Below are 8,629 nucleotides of genomic sequence, written 5' to 3'. Positions count from 1 at the left end.
TCGAGCGATATTAGAGAGAAAATAGGCTATCCGGCTATTGACCACACACTCGAGTCGAGAAAAGGAGTGGTAGAAAAAGACTTCACAACGACTTAGAAGAAGAACACTTATTATAAAATGGCTCATATAAATTTAAGAGCCCCAGTTAACACGGGCAAAGAAAATGGTTTTTAACAAACCTCATTTTTGACAAAAATATTTTAGCATAAATATAATGTTTGGTCGAACCGAACAAGAATTTAAAAAACTGAGCATGGAAGCGACTTAGCTGGTTAATGTGCTCGGTGTCTATGCGCGGCCCGAGTTTATGGCGGGACGAGGTCCCAACCCCCAAGCCGGTCCTGAGGTGGTGGAGCGAAGAGCTCGGCACTCCGAAGTGGCGACATAGCACGGCTAATGTGGCGGGGTGGAACGTCCAGTCTGACTGAGGCGATGAAGCAGGCTGGCAGTATGACGCCGAAGTCCGTGGTGTGGGTTAGTGAAGTGATGACGAAGCCCCAGTCCAGTCGAGGTGACGTGGTACGTCGGTATGCCGAGGTGACAGCGCTGCCTAACCCGGATCATTTACCTATGCACATAAAATAGTGCTAGCCAGAGATAATAGTAATAATAATAAAATAAAATAAAAATTAGTTGCATAATTAATATTTTATGCAAAGTGAGTAATAAAAGAAATATGGCTCGTGTGCCGAACACTCGATGAGGTAGAGCTCTCTCAGCGATGCCGAAGTCCCCGAGGCAACTAAACATGTCGGTATGGCAATTCGATGAACAAGGTGATCACGCCAGCCGATTTACGTTGATTGGGACGACAGCGTCGGCTTGCCGAAGTGACCGCGTGACGCAGTCGAAGTCGATTACCTACACATGTAAAATAGTGCAGTCCAAAAAATAATAATATAAATATAGAATAAAAACCTCACATAATTAATTTACGCAAAATATTTTTTTCTAAAGAGATGTGGCCTGGCTTCGAAGCCAATGTCGGTGCAGGGCGCTGGCTTGACAAAGCTTGTATTCAAAGGGCGGTCTGAGTCCCCGATGAGGCATTCGCCGAACTACAGACAGGAAACTGACTGAACCATCACACAACCATCGTTAATGCGGCCATCACTTGACAGACCTTGTGTACAGATGATGGAACAAACCAGAGTAATAATTCCTTGGAAAAAGTAAACCCAAGTAAGAAAAAATTACTAGGATTAATAGCACCTGGTTTATCTGTTGTAGCAATCTGAAGAAAGGTTACTCCCAAAATTGGAACTCGATCCGCACACCCATTGCCTGATGGGCGATGAAGCAAAGGTTGGCTCGCTGAGGCAAAGCCCTCGGTCCAGGTAACGTGACAAAGCTGGTCGACCGTTGACGCCGGAGTCTCCGGAGTAGGTTGATGAAGAGATGGCGAATCCCCCGGTCTAGCCGAGGTGACGGAGCAGGTCGGTAAGGAGATGTTGCAGCTGCCATGTCAGCCGAGGTGTTGAAGCAGTTCAGCATGATGGACATCGTCTTGAAGAAGCAACAGTGCGGCCATGCCAACGCAGGTCGTGACTTGTGACTCGGTCAATGTCGGCTTGATGAAGTGACCGTGCGAGGATGCCGGTGTGCTCGCTTCGTGTAATCCGTGGGGCGGCAATGTTGGTGATGATTTATCCTTCGCTATGCCGTACTCTTCTTCGGCTCGCCGAGATGATGATCCAAAGAAGTTGAGATCGGCTCAACAAAGCGACGACGTGTCTAGCACAGGTCGGCAGCCATGGAGCAATGTTGCCGGCTAGTTTGGTACCAGCGTGATGGTGAAGAATACCTTAGAGAAGGCTTAAAATTTTATGGGCACGTGTTTAAGAACAATGCACAATACCCTAGAAAGAGATTCTTCCAGAAAGGTTGTCCAATATCCCGTTCATGAAGAAAGATGAACTCAGGTCGGATTCGTATCCACACAGAAAACAGATCCGAAAAGTGATGCACTAATCGGAAGGTTCCTGGAGTTTGAACGGTCGTATCAAGCTGAAATTTTGAGAGGTGGTAGATATGGAGATTCCGTAGAAGATGAACAGTTGGATCTTCCAAATGACCTCCAAGCTAGGTTCTGCGGACAACGACCTAAACTCGTCCAGATTCCAGTCAAGACTCGACAGGCCTCCAGTATATCATAGATCACCGAAGATTTCTCCATCGGAACGCGATGAAATTTTACAGGGTTGTTGTACACTCAATTACGCACAATTCCACAGAAGCAATCATCAAAGCGATGCTCGAGGAGGCGGTGGCGGCAGATATAGGTTTGCTGTCCAGAAAAACAGCATGGTCGCTCGAGGGCAATGTTGACATTGAGCCCCCGAGCTCCATCGATGATTCCTCCATGATCTTGATAGAGATCGGAGTTGATAATGAAGGCCCTTGTCTGAACATAATGATTTGAGATGAAGCGTAGTCCTCAGTCGAGCCAAGGTGACTAATCGAGCCGGCAACGAAGATGCCGACATTGACAATAAGGCTCGGTTCTGACGTGTAGATCGCGCCGGAGAAGATTTGAATTCCCATCGCACCGTGGCGACTGCCAGCAGGCTCTCAATGAAAGCACCAATATCGATTCTATATCCGGCATATCTCGTAGTAGGGGTCCTAAGCTAGGCGTCTTGGAGCAATGGTAACGTGGACACGAGATTTTACCCAGGTTCGGGCCCTCTTGATGGAGGTAAAACCCTACGTCCTGCTTTTGATTGTATTCATATGGGGTGTAGTACAGAGTACATGTATCTACCATGAGATTGATCTAATGAATATAAGATGTTTTATTGACTAGCCTGGCCTCGGTTTATATAACACACCGGAGGCCTAGGGTTTAGAGGAGTCCTTGTCTTGGGAGCCAAGTCTTGTGGAATCCTCCTTGTATGCGGCATGGGCTGCCCGAAGTGGCCCATAAGTGAACCGCCATGAGGGTCCTCAGCCCGATACACCGGTTCGGGAGATGACGTGTTGAGTACACCCTAGTCCAGGACACCGTCAGTGATAGCACCACATAAGGAAAAGTATAAGTAGGAAATTTTATTAGAGATTGTGATGCGGAGCATCCTACGGTCATCCCCATGGACCTACCATTGTCTCACGAAGTGCCAAGAGGACCTATAACACGAGCTAGATTTAGAGCTCTCGAGACCGAGGTGACTTCTTTCCTTAGTGATATTACATATGATCCACTCGAGACATGGCTACTACCTAAGTCCGAGATGTTGTGCATGATTAGGTAACAAGAGGACCCTCCCGAAGATGCACATGAAGACGGACAAGCCGCCAAGTCCATGGATGAAGAGGAACGCTGAAAGGAGAAGAAGGCAGCTCCAGCTCCCGGACATCCGGCCGCTGGAGACAACCACTACAGCAGCAGCCGCCCAGCCACCCAGTGCTACAGGCCCCGGACATCCGACGTCAACCCCGGACATCCGGCGCCTCGCCAACACCTGGACAACCGGCCTCGCCCCCGGAAATCCGGCACCCTCCAACCAGAGAGCGACAAGGACAGCCCCGTCAGCCCAGACATCCGGCTTGCCAGCTGGGACATCCAGCTCCCCGTGAAGCCCCGGACATCCGGCCCGACACCCGGAAATCCGGCCCTCCCTGCCTGCATGCAGTGCTTCTGGGCCGAGGCCCATGTACCCTTCGCCCCTTAGACTATATATACTTCCCCTCCACCTACGTTTTAGGGTTAGCAAGATTGGCTCATTTTGTGTGAGAGCTTTGCTCATCCACTTGGTTACCTTCTCCTCGGAGATCGCGCCTCCTCTGAGAAGATCCCCCAAGCGGATTCAAGACCCCTTCACGGGAAGAAATCAAGACCTCCTGAAGGAGAAGATCGTGCTACTTGTATCGTCCCTAGTTGACTATGGATCTTGTATCTCTTTTGTGTTCGAGGATCTAGCATATGTGTGATCATTCTTTTTGGTTTTAGTGTTTCTCTCGTGTTTCCCCTCATGTTTCCCCTCGTGTTTCCCCTCGTGTTCTTCGTGTTCCTCACGCGATCCGCTCCTTTCGTGAAAGATCGGCCATCTAGGGTTCCACCCTACATCATCTTGGTATCTAGAGCCACGTTGATCACGATTTCAGAGCCTCCCCGTTATGTTTTCTAGCCTCGTTTTGTTGATTTTGTCCCTAATTCAAAAATTCCCCACAAAAATAGGCCCCAATTTTTTTTTTGTGATTTGTTGGTGTGATGAAGTTTTGTTGGATTTGATCTGCGGATTTCATGTGTTGCAGGTAGATCTAGCTTCCCCCCATCTTTTCCCAAATTTCCATCCACAAAATCCCCCGAATTTTGCCCCGATTTGCCACTTTCCACGCAGTGTTCGTCCACGGATCCAGAGCCCGAACCCCCGGACATCCAGCCATCAAGCCCGGACATCCGGCCCCTGGCAGCATCACTTCCATCCACCGCCCCGTTTTCCGTCTAAATTTCGACAAATTTTGTTCTGGTGCCCACATACACTTCCGCTACCACCACCACTTCCGCATAGCACCACCATTTACCACGTATACCACCATTGCTTACCACTATCAACTTTGACAATTTGGTCATGTTTTGCTTTGAGAATTTGAGTTGCGGTTCCGTGTCCTATTGTGTTTCGGCTATTTAGGTACGGTTCGACATCAACATCACCGCCGCCCATCTTCGCCACGGACGCGTCATCGACAACGACCACCTCACCATTTTTGACACCGTCAACCGTTTCTTGCTTACAAACAACCAACATCAAACGGTAACCTCTTCTTGGTATCGTGATACATCATTCTTGACATTGCATTGATAGCCATCATAGTCCAATTTTGCGTATCTTACCCATCGAGACTAGCCATTGAGTATTGCCGGCAACGTCACTTGTGCACATTAGTGATCATACTTCCCATTGCATATATATCACATCATTGGTCCATATCTTTGTATCATCTCTTGTGTCACAAGGTTGTCATCGCATACACAATTGCTATCTTGGTTCATGAAACATTGCATGAGAAAAGAGCTCAAAAGAGAAAGAGCCAAAAAAGATTTTAAGCAAAAAGGAAAGATAAGCAAACAACTTTTAAGCAAGAACCATAGCATCATACAACATTAAGATTGTCATACTAGATCATCTTGGATCATATCATCGGAATACCATACATAGAACATACTTGGGAGAGAAACCATTGCATTTTTGCTTAGTAGGTTGTGCATAAGTCTTCGTATCCGCCTATCACTACAAGAAACCTGTTAATCCATGACAGATTTGTGATGATGTTCTGAGAATCCGTCACAGTATGTGACGGTTTTCTCTCATCCGTCACGAAAACCGTCATCGACCAGCAAGATGTGAATGTGCCTAGAAACCCAATAAAGCCCATATGTTCTTTGTTTTTTCCCAGAGACCATAAATTTTAATTTAAAAAATGCAATGAAGACTTGATCCCAAGACCACTTGGGTTAAGAGACTACCGTGTGAAAACAATGCTACCAGCATTACTAAAGGAGCATTCGGCCATTTCCCTTCTGATAATGCACCTACAGTAAAATTTTTAGTAAAAAAGTGTGACATGGATCAAACCGTGCACCTCTCACCTTGAATAGTCTGTACCTGTTTGTCAAGAAATCATGGTGTGACATATTGCAGACGTAAAACATTGCACTCGTACACAACAACTATATATATTTAATATGCAACTTCAAAATTTAATTCATGTTTACTTAACTGGTTGGACAGATTGCAGACATAAATTCGCAAAAATAATAATATTGCAGACATAAAGTTTTGCACTCATACACAACATCTCTCTCTATATATAATATGTGACTCCAAATATAAATTCATGTTAACTTAAAAATGTATAAATATAGTTTTTGAATTTCATCTATATGAGAATCAACATAGTCTAATTTATTCTTTAAAACCATCATGGCTGGCAACAAGAAACTCATAGAAGGACTAGTAGGGCTTTTTAATGTTGTCCAAGCCATGATAGACTGCTGCTCCTTTTTCATATACGAGGAAACGGAGTGCCCCTGCCCCTGCCGATGTGGCGATCCGGTGTGAGAGAAAACTCGCGCTGTGATTGGTTGACCAAACCCTCCCACGGATCGCATATCTAAACCGTCTGCTCATGCGAGATCCGACGGCTAGCAAACCTTCCCCTCTTTCTCGAGTGTTCTTCACCCCACCCACGCGCTATCTCCGCCCGTGACTAGCGCCCCCACGCCGCCCGAACTCGAACAGCAGCAGCGCACCCACACACCTTCTTCCTCTCATGCCGCTAGCCCACCGTACTCCCCTCCTCCCCTCCTGGCTCCCCCCCCTCGTGCACACACCCTCCCATTCCGAGGCCTCCCCGCCATGCCCAGCTACCCCTCAACCGGCCGCGCCGCCTGCACTCCCACCGCACCGCTGTAGTATCCTCTCCTTTGGCCAGATCCCGTTGAGATCCGCGAGTCCACGGCAACCCTGGAAGGATCACGGCGCGGCCACGGGCTTCCTCCCCTACGACATCCCCTTCCCTCACCTCTAGCCTCCACTGCTCGATCCAGTCCCTGAAGCCTGATCTAGTCCACAACTCGGAGTCGGAATCGTCGATGCAGGTCGCGGCCATATCGCTGCAAGGAGCGACCGATCCCATCGTGGGCGTCCTGAACTGCAGGGATGCACAGAGCCGCCATCGGGCCCAGCAGCCGGGGATGCGCCGTGCTGGGAGGCTGCCATCCTTCGTCGCCACTGTCCCGCATCCGTCTCCCCACCAGGTCCCCCTTCGTCTATACTTGGATTTTTCCTTTTTGACGTTGTCTTAAGGTTTGTCCACGCGCAGGCAATGTCGACCATGGGTTGAGGCCTGATATTGGCGGACAAGGTTCTCTCTCCGATGACGTCGGCGGGACAGCCGGATCTCCGTCGAGCAATCCACTGAATGCCCGCACCCTTGCACAAAATTAGAATTGGGTGTTTGTATTTTTAGTTTCTTGTGTTCTGCTGGTCCTTGCAGATGCATTGTATGGAAATACCCGTAGTTTAAAGCTTGTGTAATTTTTTCTGCTGTGTGTATGTATTTGTTTTTTGAGGACCATATGTATTTTTTTCTTTTATTTAATGACATGACCGTATATCTTCTATCAAATTTATACTGGCTCAGAATTTGCATGGACCAAGAGAAATGAGATGGGCTAATTGTTGAGAATGAAACCAGTGGGCCTTGGACATACCTAAAATTTAACGGGCCAAAGTTCCAACTGGGCTGATTACTACATGGATGTTTGTCTTAGAAGGAGCCAAAATTCTTATTGGGCCAATTACTTTATGGGATGCCACGTCAGATCCATGTCAGATTCTGATGTGGCACACAAGTTAACACTGTTATGAGCATGCTAACACCGTTATGAGCATGTTAGTTAAGTGTCGTCCATGACGGTCAAGAATCGTCACAGACCACGGCGGTTTTGGATGAGCCGTCATGCAGTGTGCGGTGGTCAAATTATGACGCGATATACATGACAGATTTTAAATCCGTCATGGATTCCCTTCCGTGATGGTTTTGCGCGGGTCTGTGACGGACACAAACTGTCATGTATTAATGGAATTCTTGTAGTGTATTATGCAATCGTGCTAGTGCCTCTCTAGTGTTGTGCAACAAGAGCATTTTCGTGGATTCCACATTTTGGCTCTCCTTGGTTGCACGACCCCATTTATCTCTTTGCGTGTCTGTTTCTGTGTGCCATATTTTGCTATTGGTCTACTTGTTGCATTGCCAACTTGCGAATCTTTTCCAACACTATTGGAGCTCACTAACAATTGCATCAAATTTTGTGCCACCATCCTAACCGAGCTCCACCATAAGCTTTTACTTGTGTAGGTGTGAGAAACCGACAAGAATTGGTACAAATTGTGCTATTTCCTTATTCACATTGGAGTGATCATTGATCCATCTTCAACTTCGGTCAAGGTACATTTGGTATTGTTCTTCTCCTTCTACCACTCACGAAGTTGTTTAGAATGATGGATAGGCCAAGTACTTCTACCAACCCACTCTTCATCGAGCAAGACGACGACATGTCTTCCTACGTCACAAAGAGCCACCTCTTTGGTGCACAACATGCTTTGCATCAAGAGCAACAAGCAATGAGTGAATGCATCGACAACCTAGCCACCGACTTGCGACTCTACGAGCAACGTACAAGAGACTATTTCGACAACAAGCTCGACGACCACAAGCAAGAGAATGACGTAAGAATGGACGAGATTTGTGCTTTGTTTCTCAACCACTCTTCTTCCACTTCATCCTCATCAAGACAGAGCCCCTCAAGTCGACACTCCGACTACACCATCTCCGGCTCAAGTACACCGACATCGAACACTCTTCGTTGCACCGTGCGTCAAGATCGTCACGCAAACTACAATCCTCTACACGATAATGACTATCAAGAGAAAGCTCGTGCACAAGAACATCGACATCGTCAAAACCAAGCTACTCTCGAGCAAGCACAAGAATGGCAACGACAACGCCAACGAGAAGAGGAAGAGCAAGCGCGTCTACACCAAGATGCACAAGATGCCGAGGCACAACGCCAAGAACAACAATTGCGAGAAGCTAGAGCACTTGAGGCGCAACGTGCACTCTA

At 47.4% G+C, this 8,629-nt stretch overlaps 1 long non-coding RNA gene across 1 annotated transcript; it reads left to right on the top strand.

The window, feature by feature from the left end:
- Positions 1-6,212: 6,212 nt before the first annotated feature.
- On the top strand, positions 6,213-7,131 carry LOC125522166. Its single transcript, XR_007289645.1, has 2 exons — positions 6,213-6,760; positions 6,826-7,131. It is a non-coding gene; the product is annotated as an uncharacterized LOC125522166 (long non-coding RNA).
- The last annotated feature ends 1,498 nt before the right edge of the window (positions 7,132-8,629 follow it).

The sequence above is a fragment of the Triticum urartu genome, chromosome 7 (genome assembly GCF_003073215.2).
Source record: "Triticum urartu cultivar G1812 chromosome 7, Tu2.1, whole genome shotgun sequence".
Taxonomy (NCBI): domain Eukaryota; kingdom Viridiplantae; phylum Streptophyta; class Magnoliopsida; order Poales; family Poaceae; genus Triticum; species Triticum urartu.
Note: the sequence above shows the minus strand (reverse complement) of the source record. Positions and strands in the feature narration are given on the sequence as shown.